Genomic DNA, 15,037 nt, shown 5'->3' with positions numbered 1-15,037 from the left:
AGATATAGACTCTGCACAAAGTCAAAAATCCATCTCTGACAATAAACAACGTGATTTTGGGAAATATATTAAGCCTCCTCGCCTGTTTATCAAACCCGCCCTCCCACACACACACAGTTAAGAATGCTAATGCGGTGAAAGATGTGAATACAAATTTTTAAAATAGCAGAAGAGCCCTTTCCCAGGTGCTCGACATGTGAGGAAAATAGTGAGGACTAGTTTAAAAAGGATTATCACCAGAGGCTGAGAGGAGCCCTTTCCCAGGCGCTCCATGAGTAGAGTGCCTCAGGAAGTAACTCAGTAAGCCCTAAGCGCGTATGGAAAATGTGGTCACCTGGAGATATTTTGTATCCAGATTTTTGACTCCTGTTTTAGGTACTTTATTGAATGGCTGCCCCCTCTTAAGAGTTTGTGCACTTTATCACAAATCCGATACCACATGTGCCCCCTCCCCTCTTCCGAGGACGCTATTACCAAAAACTTTTATTACAAAGGGAGCTATTCTGGGTGCTTAAACTCCCAAGTTTGTTTCAAAGATGTTCGGCATCTGCACATTAAGGGGCCGATCATGATGTTGGGAGGACTTGCAGCCACCCGACACCATCTCGTAAATGGGTCCTGACCGCATGATTTAGATGTGACTGAACACTGTTTGGTCGCATTCCGGCATTTCCCTATGGGAGCAGGTGTTACAGCCATAAACTGGCCATTGTACATGCTCCCATAGGGAAATGGGTGGTGCTTGCCACGGGGTGCGAGGATTAACAGGGGGGCACCATAGGTGCCTCCTTAGCCCCCAACCGGAGGCTACACACACAATGGGGGCCCTGCTAGGGGGCCCCAAACAGGGTTTCTGTTATATCCTACTTAATTGAATAACTTGTAGTCCAGCCCTGCTGCCACTAGCTGCTCAGCCAGAGCGTGAGATGGTCATGGAATGTTGGTGTGCCTGTGATGCATGGAATGCCTGGGTGTCTGAGTGGATGAGTGTTGGCAGTTGAAGATGGGCTGAGCAGCTAGGGAGGCTGCTCCTGGTGGGGCTGGTACCACACTAGGCTGGCTGGAGTAGAGACAGATGTAACCTGAACTGGAGACTGAATAAAGATGGCTTAAGAATACCTCCTGGCTCCAGGTGTCTTTCCACAGAGATCATAACATTTATTTTGGCGACGAGCGGACTTGAACCCTAGAGACTCTTGGTGAACCAATGAAACAAAGGAACTACAAAGAAAAAAGGAGAAACTAAGAGATCTTACAAGCAACTACAATCTACAAAGAAAGAATTCCCAGGGAAGCCAGCGCCAGCCCCACCAGTGTCCTTTCCAATGGACAGCCCACAGAGAAGTGTCATCACAAAAGGACACTACAGCCTGGGAATAACACAGCCATTTAAAGGAATAAAGTGAGTTGGAGGAGTAGCTAAGCTACAGCCGCATCTGGTGTTCCAGCCACAAAGTTTGCCACATAAAGGATTATAGTGAGTTGGAGGAGTAGCTAAGCTACAGCCGCATCTGGTGTTCCAGCCACAACGTTTGTCACTTAAAGGATTACAGTGAGTTGGAGGAGTAGTTCAACTACACCCGCTTTTGGTGTTCCAGCCACAAAGGAGATGAAAAAGTCAATTTGGGATTTTTAGTCATGAAGATGGAAGACATCAATAAGTCAATTTGGGATTTTTAGTCATGAAGATGGAAGACATTAAAAGTCAATTTGGGATTTTTAATCAAGATGTATGAATGTACAGTGTGCAGTGGCTGCATAGATGGAGAATTTTCTTTGGAGGTTGGATTCACACTCCCAGTGTTTCTAATGACCACAGTGACTTTAATTAAAAGGTACTATGTCACAACGATCTTCTTGCAGCAGTAGAACAAGTGGTCAATGTTTGATGCCTGACAGTACTTTCAATCGGTGTCTTGGGGCACTTTAGGTTTGTTGAACTTTGTCCCCGTCTGCATTGGAGTGGAGATCCACTCTTATCGTGTCTTGCACAGGAGTTTGCAGCCACAGGTTTGGCAGCGTCTTGCAGTTGGTGCACAGTTGGGGGGATAATGGAGTGTGCACACTGCCCTGCGACGACGCTGTTTACTAGGTGGAAGGATAAAAGGTGGTGATTCGACATCTTAAGGGTGATATATATTTATTTTTATCCTTGTGTAGCGCATTCATTTGGACAGTTCAACCGCTGTCTAGCGGTTTGAAAAACATCGCGCGTGCGGTCTCCTGTCCGCGCGCAGCTTTACCTCCTCTTTGTTTTCCTTCATTTCTCCATGGATTCCGGGTGACGTTTGTCTTCGTGCTGCCCTGCTGCCTCCAAGATCATAATGCACTGTCGTGCTGGGAGCCACCCGGCGCAACGTAAAAAAACGTGCCGCCATCTTAGGGTTGGTGGTGGTGTATAGCCAAATATCGTTCTTGGCTGCCCTTTTGGTTTGCTCGCCAACCACGGTGTTTGTGTTTCTCTTCAATAAAGTTTTCTGCAAGTCGGCATGAGGGCCAGTGACAACGCGCTACTTTTCTTTCTTTCTTCATTTGTCAAGTGTTTTGTCAGGTGCACCTCTGGACGCCGGAGACTCGTAACACCGTATGTTACTTCGTTATGCAAGCGGTCTGCATAAGTGCTACATTAGATCCCGTTGTGCCTTGCCTTGGTATCGTATGTGGAGGTAAGGTTTGGTAAATTAATGAGACGGGTGGCGGCTTCCAGTTGTGACTTTGGCATGTTCTGAGTACAAAGGACAAGAGGTACGAGAAGCTCTGCAAGACTGTATTCAGAGAAGACTCTTTAGAGTCTGTGTGAGGAATTTGTAGTATTTTGTTTTTCGGAAAAGAATACATGCTCAAGTAATTTAGGCTACAGTTACTATTTACTTGTATGCATGTATACAGTGTTGTAACAAGTCATTATGTCGCTGTCTGGACTACCTCAGAGATTAGTCCTCCGTTTCATGTATGTCGGAGCGTTCTAGTTTGAGGGTGTAGTTCTTTGCAGGGAAAGTCCAGACCTGTCACAACTCGGGTGAGATATCGCTCACCGGTGAGGGGCACAATGTACTACTGTTTTACAGTTAACGGAATGGCTTTAATTGTTAGTATTGTGACAAGAGGAAAAAGTTGTGATGCCACAGGTGTATAGTTTGAGGATGGGTCTTCATTTTACAGTGATTGTTTTCCTGTGGGTGGTCATCACATTGTTCCCATACACGAGGGAAGGTTTTGGGTAACAGCCCTTTGACTAGTTATGTTTGTTATTCCCATATGGGGTACGTAACCTCCACGAGGGGGTCAAGAGCTCGTTTGTAACCTCTATAAGGGGTTTGTAGTACCTAGGTTAACCCTCACACTGGGTTGAGTTATTGTTTCACACTGGGTTGAGTTATTGTTGCACACAGGGTTGAGTTATAGTTGCGCGCAGTACTAATGTATGTCCCTTCATGGGAGTTTCTATGGGTGATGACCCATATACATGTTTGGTTCCCTTTCTTTTGGGATTGTAGTAGTAGAGTATGCTATCTTTAGTGCTACTCTAGGTTATTATTTTGGGCATTGTTTGGGTGGGGTCTTTTACCCTTTCCGTTGTAGTGCATTATGTCACAGTGTTTAATGCAAAATGCTTCAAATGTATTTCGGGTAATGTTATTCTTGCTTCATAATGTTTTTATTTCTTTAAGGAAGGGATAGGAGATATTGTTTATCAAATGTTTTTATCTTATCCGTTGTTTGTATAATGGTTCTTTCTCCTGCGATGTTTTAATTTTATGTTTGCATCCGTGGGACTTGTACCATTATTCATTTTTTCTTGTGGATAGTTTTTCTTTGATGCTTTATCATTTGCATGTTTGTTTTCGTTGAAGAAAAAGGGATAATGTTATATCCTACTTAATTGAATAACTTGTAGTCCAGCCCTGCTGCCACTAGCTGCTCAGCCAGAGCGTGAGATGGTCATGGAATGTTGGTGTGCCTGTGATGCATGGAATGCCTGGGTGTCTGAGTGGATGAGTGTTGGCAGTTGAAGATGGGCTGAGCAGCTAGGGAGGCTGCTCCTGGTGGGGCTGGTACCACACTAGGCTGGCTGGAGTAGAGACAGATGTAACCTGAACTGGAGACTGAATAAAGATGGCTTAACCCCTTCGGTGCTCATGACGGAACGGTTCCGTCATGAGCCACGGTTGAGCTGTGCTCATGACGGAACCGTTCCGTCATGACCACGCCCGCGCAAGATTCCGTCAGCACAGCGGCGGAATCTGCGCAGCATGGAAGGGGTTAAGAATACCTCCTGGCTCCAGGTGTCTTTCCACAGAGATCATAACATTTATCATGTCAGAAAGGCTGGAATGGAAACCCTGCGGAAGACCGTGCATCATAATCCCAAGGGTAGAGAGACCGTCCTTTAGGATTACGGTCCGGCCTCCAACTGGCAGACGGGCTCCTTGAGCCCGTCAGATGCCAGCCGGAATGACCTCTTGGTTTAAATTTAGACCGGCTGATTCATAATCAGCTGGATGGAATTTAAACCAATGAGGGCGTTTGGAAAGCCTCTGACCAAAGGTGGGAGGCGTTCTGACCAGCATCGTAATAAGCCCCTTAGTGTTTATAACATTATATATAGCACTTTAAAATGCTGAATTAATCACTACAAACTTTTAGTTAACAGGACCTGCTCTTTCATGCTGCATGCACAGACAGAAAGCACTAAAGGCAGACATGCACCATGCCCAGAGAACATTATAGTAGCCTTGAATGACAACAGCATCAGTCTTGATGTTTTTTGGATTGCATGTGTATGTTTACCACAGGTGATGATTCTTGACTAGCCTCTATACTAAAACAAAGACGGATTAGATCGCAGTCTCTCACCTGGAAAGGATTATATGTAAAAGAATGTATGCAATAAATTCCTTACCTTCCTTTTCATCCTCAAATGTTGAGTTTCGCATGGTTCATTCTTGAATCTCAATTTGTTTAACTACTATGTGGCCCCACTGGTGGTGCATAGTTGTCATTTTAGATTTATGTTCTTTGTTTACACGATCACCAACTCAATCAATCAGGATTTATAAAGCACTGCTAATCATTCAATAGGGTATCCAGACGCTTGCTGGTCCTGGTCGGCTCATTCGAACAGCCAGGTCTTGAGGGCCCTTCAGATTTCCGGAAGTGAGGTGGTGCCCTGGAGCTGCATGAGGATGCCATTCCAGGTGTTTGCACCATCCCCCACTTCTGCCCCAGTGGATGCATGGAATGTGGACCAGTGATAGGGAGGTGGAGCGTAGTCTTCTCAAAGGTTGGTGGAAGTTCAGGCAGTGGTTGATGTAGGCTATTTTTTGGTTGTGTAGAACCTTGAGTGTATGGGTCAGCAGCTTGAATTGGCATATTTTCTGTATGGGGAGCAAGTGGAGTTGCCTGAGGTGGGGTGTGAGGTGGGTTCATCAGGAGAGGTTGAGGACAAGCATTATGCATGGTTTGCAGTCCCTGTAGGAGGTGTGCTGCGATTCCTAGAGAGCATTGCCATAGTCCAGTCAGCTGGTGATGAGAGCCGTTGTCACAGTGTGTCTCATGTGCAGGAGAAGGCACTTGAGGATCTTCTGTATCATGCATACAGTGAGGAAGCAGGTAGAGAAGACAGGGTTGATCTGGTATTTCATGGTGAGCTTGTTAATAGTGATGATTCTTAAGTTTCTGGCATGGTTTGCAGATATGGGTGCAGGCCCCAGGTCTGAGGGTGACCAGGAAAACCACATCATACCCCCATAGGAGCTGTGCAACAACCTTGTTGACATCTTCCATGGCAAGATCATAACCATATATAGAAACTTCAAACCCCAACCTTCACCAATGCTGACTGCATCGACCAACACACATTGACCGCAACAGACAAACCACAGACAGACCACCTAGAATCAACTCTCCACCCATGATACCCCTCCATCATGAAATCCATCCACTTGGAAGCTCCCACAGACCCATGCCCACATAACATTTTCAACCTCTGAAGCCAAAGAATAGGCCTGGAACTCACCACCCTGCTTAACACCTCAATGACCACTACAATATTCTGAGGGCTCCACAAGGTCAGATACCTTTGCTGGGAGGTGCTGCTGAGCAGGATTTACTGCTGCGGATAAGAACGTTGCGGGAGCCACCTTGAAGTCAGGCCGATTGGGGATGGACCTTCAGCAGATTGGCTTTTGTAGAAAAATGCTTTAAGCCCTAGGTTTTGAAGAAGTACAACCAACACCACTTCTAAGGTTTCAGGACCTGGGAGGCACCACCTAGGGGATTCGGACTCCCTTTATCAGAGGCCAGCAGCAGGGTTCAAGGTCTCAGGAGCTTGTGATGTCCCTGTAGCTCACACAGGAGGCCAGCCAACTAGGCCTTGGAGTCACTTCTGGTGGTCCTGGGTTCAAGGTGATGGTCCAGTTTTCATTCAAGCAGAAAGCAGTCCTTCAAGCAGCAGGACAGTCCATTGGTAAGACCTCCGACCCTCGGTCTAGGTCCACTCTCTCCCTGCAGCTGTGCTGTCTCTTGCCTCCAGACCCGACCTCCTCCTTGAGAGGTTCAAGGCTGCTGCCCGCTCCTGCACCTGCTGCTCACTCGAACTGGGACCAGACTGCCTGCAACCACCGTAACCTTTCTCAGCCGTTTTTTCCTTAACTATTCCCTTTTGTGCCACTGTTATTGTGCCCATCTGTGTCTTTCTCTAATTCCACCACTTTTTTTCATTTTCTCATGCCTGCCTGTTCCTTTCGCCGCTAATGCCCCTGCGGCCCCTCCCCCCCAAAATCCCCCTGGGAATTCCCCCCTGGAATTGCCCCCTGAAATTCCCCGGCTCCCGCCTCTCCTCCCTCCCAACTCCCCTACCTAATGGCAGTCACTGTGCGGGTGCGCAGTAGATGCTCCAAAGGCAAGCCCATCTGCGCCCGTCCGCGACCAGACCGCGGCAAGCGGCAGGAACCCTGGACCTCCCACTACTCATCGCTACGACACCACCACCCTCCTCGCACTCAACCCTGGAAAACTTAGAGAATGCCAACAGGCCTCACCGAACACAACCCACAGCCAGTCCTCCTGTCTCCACTGCCGCCCGACCCTCAAGGCCACCCTGGCCTCCATCATAGCCGAAGCCAGCACTGGCGACACCCTAAAATGCATCCTCCTCAACGTACGCTCTGTACACAAACACGCCATGGAAATCTGGAACCTACGCGACTCTCTCTCGCCCGACATCGCCTTCTTCACAGAGACCTGGACCAATGCATCCTCCGCCCCCGACATCAGCACCGCCATCTCAGATGGATACAAGATCCAGAGGAAAGACCGCCCCAACCACCCAGGAGGGGGCCTCGCCATCACCCACAAGAGCACCCTCCACCTCACCACCTCCTGAGAAACCTTCCCCTCCGCCGAACACCTGCACTTCCAGATCCAGACCACCCCCAAAGCCACACTCTGAGTAACCCTCGTCTACTGACCCCCCGGCCCCCGAACACCCTTCGCCACCACCATCACTGACTTCTTCGCACCCACGCCATTGCCTCAACAAACTACATACTTATTGGAGACCTGAACTTCCACCTCGTCAACCCCAGCGACCCCAACTCCACTATCCTCTGTGACAACCTCGCCAGCATCGGATTTAAACAACTCATCAACACACCGACCCACAGAGCGGGACACACCCTCGACCCCATCTTCATGCCAGGAAACAGCGTCCAATTCAGCTACACAATGCAGCCGCCATGGACCTACCACCACTGTGTCATCAACAAACCCAAGGCACCCAAACCAGCCCCACGCCCACCACGAAGGAACTTGAGCAAGGTTACCGATGAGCAACTTAACTCCACCCTCACCTGAGACAACCACACCTGGGCACCCAACGCAAACGATGTAGCCAGAGAACTCCACAGCTGGATCTCCAACTGCGTAGATGAGCTCGCCCGCTATGCAACCCCAACAGAAAACACCCCAGGAAAGCCACCTGGTTCACCACCGCTCTCCAAGAAGCCAGGCGCACCTGCAGACGTTTGGAGAAGATCTGGAGAAACACCAAGACAACCGAAAACCACACCATCTACAAGGACGCCATGACGAACTTCCACAACTAGATCAGAGCCACCAAGAGGAACTTCATCCTCAATAAAATCCTGGCCAACTCCACCAACTCCAAGGAGTTCATTCAAGAATTCACCAACCCACGTAGCGAAGCCACAGACATCACCCCATCCCAAGACCTCTGCGACAAAGCTTGGAACCTATTTCCACCACAAGATCAAAAACCTCTTCGACAACTTCATCGACCATCCACCAGGCACCACAGATGGCCCTCCGCCCCCCAGAAACACCATCCAGCCCACCATCTCCAACCAGACACCGATCACGGCCAAAGACACCGCCTCGACCATGAAACGCATCCACTCGTGGGCCCCCACCGACCCCTGCCCCCATCACATCTACCACAGAGCCGCGGACGCCATCGCACCCGAACTACAACGCACCATCAACACCACCTTCAAAACAGGCGGCTTCCCAGACGACTGGAAGCGCGCAGAAGTCAGACCCCTGCTCAAGAAGCCCACAGCTGACCCCACCGACCTCAAGAACTATCGGCCCATCTCGCTCCTCCCTTCGCAGCCAAAGATGCAGAGAAAACAGTCAACAGGAAACTGACACAATTCATTGAAGAGAACATCGTCCTCGACCCGTCCCAATCTAGATTCCGAAGCAACCACAGCACAGAGACCACACTACTCGCTGCCACAGATGACATGCGCACCCTCCTGGACCAAGGCCACTCTGCAGCCCTCATCCTACTCAACCTATCAGCGGCCTTCGACACCGTCTCCCACCACACACTAGTCGCCACCCAACACAACACAGGCATACAACAGCCCTAGACTGGATCCGATCATTCCTCACCAGAAGAAGCCAAAGGATCAAACTCAGACCCCACATAAATCACCTGCGGGGTCCCACAGGGTTCATCCTTGAGCCCCACCCTCTTCAACATCTACATGGCCCCCCTCGAAGCCATCGTCCGACAACACGGCCTCAACATCGTATCCTACGCCGATGACACCCAGCTCATCCTCTCCCTCACCAAACACCCCACCGCTGCCAAACTGAACTTCCAGAAAGGAATGCAAGATATCACAGTCTGGATGACCAACAGCTGCCTGAAGCTGATCGCTGAGAAGATAGAAGTCCTCGTCCTCGGTACCACCCCTTCTGCATGGGAGAGCACCTGGTGGCCAACCGCCCTCGGAAGCCCCACTACCCCCTCAGACAACACCAAGAACCTTGGCATCATACTCGACTCACCACTCACCATTAACCGAAAGGTCAATGCCGTCACCTCCAGCTGCTTCAACACCCTCCGCATCCTCCGCAAGACCTTCAAGTGGATCCCCCCTGAGTCAAGGAAGACAGTCGCCCACGCCCTCATCATCAGCAGACTGGACTATGGAAACGCACTCTACTCCGGCATCAACAAGTCCCTACTCCGCAAACTCCAGACAATACAGAACACTGCTGCCAGACTCGTCCTCGGCATCCCCCGACATGAACACATCAGCCAATTCCTTCGAAGTCTCCACTGGCTCCCCATGGAGAAAAGAGTCACTTTCAAAATCCTCACTTATGCCTACAAATGCCTACACAACAACGGACCCAAATACCTCAACAACAAAATCAACTTCCACGTACCCAAAAGAAACCTCCGATCTTCCATCCTCGCACTGGCCGAAACCCAGCGAATCCACAGAGCCAGAGCAGGTGGAAGATCCTTCTCTCACATTGCAGTCAAGACCTGGAACGAGCTACCAGCAGACATCAGACGGGCCCCCTCCCTGAACACCTTCAGGAAGACCCTCAAGACCTGGCTCTTCGGCTAAACAGATCTGCGGACCCCCCCCCCCAGCACCTTGAGACACTCACGGGTGAGTAGCGCACTTACAATTCCCTGATTGATTGATTGGTAGCAGCAGGGGAGTCTTCTGGTGGCAGGGCAGTCATTCTGGAGTCTTCCATAAGTCCACCAGTGTTCTGAGTGTCCAATATTTATACCTGGACAGTGTGTGTGTGTGTGTGTATGTAGGGGGGATTCACCCTGTCCTACACTCAAGTCTGGGATGACAAAATGCTACTGTCATGTTGCTTTGTGTGCGCTGGAGGCAAGCCCTTTGAAGTGTAAATGGGTTGGTAACAGCTTCACCTCTAGCCATGCGACAGGATGTCCCATCCTGCCCACTATAAGTCCCCATTTTGTGTCACTATCGGGGAGGAATACAGAATGCCAAACAGCAGATACATTCACAGTCATGTGACCCAGTACACTGGCAGGGTCACAACCTGATGTGTCTCTGTGCAAAGAAGTGTTCATTGATGGGCCTCTGATCTGCCCTCCCTTGTTGGATGGAAGGCCTAACCCACCAGGCGCCTGGGAGAATCATCCACAGGAGATCACCTGCAACTTTGACCCTGCGGCTAGAGCGACTTGCATGCCTTCTGCTCCATCTCTCCGACAGGTGCTGTAGAAGGTACAAGACACCAGCCACAATTGCAAGGGCGCACAATCAATGAACACGTTCAAATCGTCAAACCATCATCGCATCTGGCTGGGAGCCACTTGAGAGAGCTGCTCACACAGCTTCTTCCATGCTGCCATTTCCCCCGGTGCATTATATTGTAAGTTGAATTTTCTTTTTTATTAATTTGATTTTATTTTAACAACTTATTGCATACAAGTTAAGAGCTTGCAGTACAGATATATTGCTTCACAGAAGTGAGTAGGTCAATATGAAAAAAGGCAGCACTACCATCGTCCCCCACCCCATCTATTATGAACACTGCAGCAAAGAATAATAATGTGCAATCCCCCCCCATTTTTCCTGTCTATTCCCAGGCCTCCCAGTGCATACATTCTTGAGCATCCTATTCCTGCCCATTTAGAGCGTCAACATCTCTGTTCTTGAGGTATGTGGAAAAGGGTTCCCAAATATCTAGTGGTCTGGATCTCACTGCCATGAGTTCCCAATAAGCGCTGAGTTATTCCTGGCAGTGAGCAGCATCCGATAACCAAGTGGCATGTGTGGGTGCAGGTCTCCGGCCCCAATATGTTGCTACCCTGTGCTTAGCCAGCAGTAGCAGCATAGCCACTAGCTGACGGTGTGTAACCAGTGTCGTCTCGACATCCCCTAGCAGACAAGTCACAGAGTGCAGCGGCAAGTGAGCCTCTCTGATATTGCTGATTGTGTCACAAATCCTCCTCAAGAACTCTGCCACCCTCAGGCAGAAACATGGCCCCCTTAGCGGAGCAGCTGCAGCAGTTCAAAGTATCCCGCAGTCCCATTTTGTGCAACTGCAGGGGTGTGCTGTATATCTTGTGGAGATATGTAAAGTGGAGCAGACGCAGTCTGTAATTGGGGGATAGTCGCTCTGTCTGCCCACATCAATATATCCATCTTTCCTCAGGAATCTCGCTACCCAGCTCCTGCTCCCACTCCTCCCATGCCAGAGACGCGCCCATTTGGGGGGATTTCATTGGAATAGGGTAAATCCTAGTGACCAGTTTCCACGGAGACGCCGCGATATATAAGTGTTCCAACGCCGCAAGGGCCGGTGGGGGCTCAAGAAAGGTGGCATAGCTCAAAGGTGGCATAGCACCGTGGCTTCCCACACAGTAGGGTTGGACAATGATTCAATTAACAGTCCACCAGGGAACAGATTCGTGATGGTTTTCACCCCAAGCTCAGCAGCCCTGCTCGCCACCCCCTTGTCTCGCAGCAGGGGAAATGCAGAACCGGGAGGCCAACCTGAGGCTGGGTCCTTTCCATGCCCATCTCATACATTCTACTGGGTATATTTCTCCTTGGAGTGCTTTGTACTTGCCAAACAAGGCCGTCGTTAGTGGCCAAGGTGCCGCCTGGTCCCTTTCCACCGCAACATGGGGCTGAAAGGGAGTGGGGTACAGCCAGTGTTGTAGGTAACTCGACTGCGCATTAAGGGCATATATCTGCATGTCTGGCGCCCCCAGCCCGCTGTTCGCCAGCGGCAATGTTAACACCTCATATCATACCCTGGGCTGTTGACCTGTCCAAGTGAGCGTTATCAGATTGGACCTTAGCCTTTTGAAGAAACGCGCCGTGAGGGGCATCGGGATATTTGTGAAAAGATATAGAAATTTTGGGAGGACCACCATCTTCGTTATTGCGATGCGTCCAGCGAGGGATGGTGGCAGTCTAGTCCAGACCAGTATGCACGACTCTAACCACTCCATAGCAAATCCATAATTTTCCCTCCATAGCGTGTCCGTATCTCAGCTCAGCCAGATTCCTAGGTATTTGACTTGCTCAGTGGCCCATTTGTGTGGATAGTCTAAGGGGCAGGGGGCAGTTGACCCAGTAAGTGGGAAGAGCACCGATTTACCCCAGTTAATTTGAACGCCTGAGTGCCCTCCAAAATGAATTACCTTCCTCGTCAGAGGTGCAAGGTTAGCACTGGGATCACAAACATAAAGGGTAACATCGTCTGCATACATCGACACCACCAGCACTTGGTTGGGAAAACCGATTCCGTGCTCCATGTGGTGCTGCCGCAGCCTAGCCTCCAATGGCTCCATGGAGATGGCAAAAAGGAGAGGAGACAGGTCTGGCACCTTTGGTTATATCAAATCACTTAGGTACATGCCTGATTAAGCTCACACGAGTCATGGGCTGGGTGTATAGGAGCTGGACCTCCTGGATGAACCCGTTGTCAAAATATGGTACCTAGATTGTGCGAAGTCCCGCGTCCAGTTATAAAGCTGGATTGGTCCGGGTGTGCAATCGAGGGCATGAGCTGCAGAAAGCGGTTAGCCAAGAGCTTTGCATAGATTTTGGCATTGATATTTATTAAAGAGAGGGGGCGATACGAGTTACGTTTTTGGGTAATTTGTCAGGCTTGAGGATCGTAACTATGATGGCCTCGCACAGAGATTGGGGAAGCCGCCCTATCGTCAGTGACTCATGGTACATTTCAATGAGGTGTGGTATTAGTAAATCAGCATATGCCTTATAGAAGGCGGGCATAATCCCATCCGATCCAGAAGCCTTGCCAGCCGCACAGGCCAGCTATGACTCTAGCCATCTCCTCCGGGGTTATCGGAGCATCCAGATATTCCCTGTGGCCTGTTTCCAGCCAGAGCAGTTCGACAGTGTCAAGGTATTCTTACAATGTCGGCGGGCCCGCGGTCACACCTCCTGTGTATAATTTGATGTAGAAAGAAGACATAATCGTTGGAAGTTCGGTCGGTGCGCTGATAACCCGGTCATTGCAGTCTTTGAGTTCTGCCACATAGAACGAGGCATGTGGTTTACGCAACCGTCCTGCCAGGGTTTTACTAGGTCTATCTCCCTCCCCATATCGTTGCAACGCTGCCTCACTCCCAGGGTATTTCGCCTCCCTCGCTGCCTTTCTCGTTATACTCCGATATCTTGTCTCTGATATCTGCCAGCGTGGTTTGGCAAGGATTAGCAGCCTGCTCAAGTTCTAGTTTGCAATCTTGGCTTCCAGCCTGCTCAAGGTGCCCCATATAACCCTCAAAACACCTGCTTGCCTCCCAATGCATTCTCCTCTCATCACAACCTTAAAAGCCTCTCATAATGTGGATGGCAACTTCACTGTACCCACGTTGTGTGCAAAGTAGTCTGTGACAGTAGTGCGTATTTCTTCCTGAAATGCAGTGTCATGTAAGGCATGTGGGGGCAGCAACCAGGAGAACGCTCGTGGGATAGTCTGTGGTATAGTCAACATCAGGCACCCCTAGGTGTGGTCCGAGAGCGTCCGGGAGAGGTGGTCCACAGATGCTCTCCAGGTAACCAAGTTCCTGGTCACAAGCCAGAAATCAATGCTCGATCAGGAGCTGTGATATGTAGAGTAACAAGTGCCACTTTTCTGTACACCATGTGTGTGTCACCAGATATCCACCAACATGTTGTCTTCAACTATGGTCCTATTTGCGGGTGATGTTGCCTGGCCCCTGAGGGATTTAACTGACTATTTGGTGCAATAATAAAATCTCCTCCCCACACCACCGTCCACGGGCCGAAACCCGCGACTAGTTTCCAGGCCTGCTGTAGGAAGCCCAGGTCGTCCTGGTTCGGTCCATACAGTGCTGCCAGTGTCATGGGTTGCTGGAAGAGTTTCCCTGCAATAATGATATATCTCCCCTCCTTATCTATGAGCGTGTGTGTGGTAAGCTATGGTAACCCCCTTCTTCAGTGGGAAAGCAACATCCCTCCCATAATCTGAGTATACTGATGAATACGTTTCACGGCACCAGTGGGCATGGAGTCTGGCCCCAATGGCCTCAGTCAAGTGTGTCTCTTGCAGGAATCACACATCTACTCCCTATCTAGCGAGATAGGCATGCACGAGCCTAGATTTCTGTCATTAAGACCTTGGACATTCCATTTTATGCAAGTTATTTTAGCCATGGGAACCAGTGAGCATCGTTGGCATTTAATAGTGTAAGGGAGTATTTGACTCTATGCGGGGGGGGGTGCAGGTGTACTCACATTCTCCACATACATTGCAAGTTTGTTGTAAAGTGCATTTGTGACCCAGCTGGCCGGTGACCTCTGTCCTCAACTTGTAGGCAATTCCCTTCCTCCCGCACTTTACCCATAAACAATTTATCATTAAGCAACCACCCCAAACTCTTCAAACTCCTCATTCCTCCCCACCCTCCCACACCAGCCCCCAATTAGGTTGTGACATTTGCCCTCTCTCCTTCCCCTCCCAAACTTGCATGGTCCTGTAAAGTACTTAGGGAATTGTCCCGTGGGGGCAAGGCCTCACCCAGCGGTCACCCCTTTCATCTAGGACAGGGTGGCCATGCCATTATTAGGTAGGTGGACTTCCTGTCTATGGATGAGATCTGATACTGTGGGTGGCCTGCCTCCCGGGGGGCATTTCAATCCAGCAAACGTTATTCAGATCTCATTTGACATGTTCCCAGTCCAGACAGTTTACATTCCTAGCAGCTGTTCTTTATTCA

Source organism: Triturus cristatus, chromosome 4_2, assembly GCF_964204655.1.
Source record: "Triturus cristatus chromosome 4_2, aTriCri1.1, whole genome shotgun sequence".
Taxonomy (NCBI): domain Eukaryota; kingdom Metazoa; phylum Chordata; class Amphibia; order Caudata; family Salamandridae; genus Triturus; species Triturus cristatus.
This window is presented reverse-complemented; position numbering follows the sequence as displayed.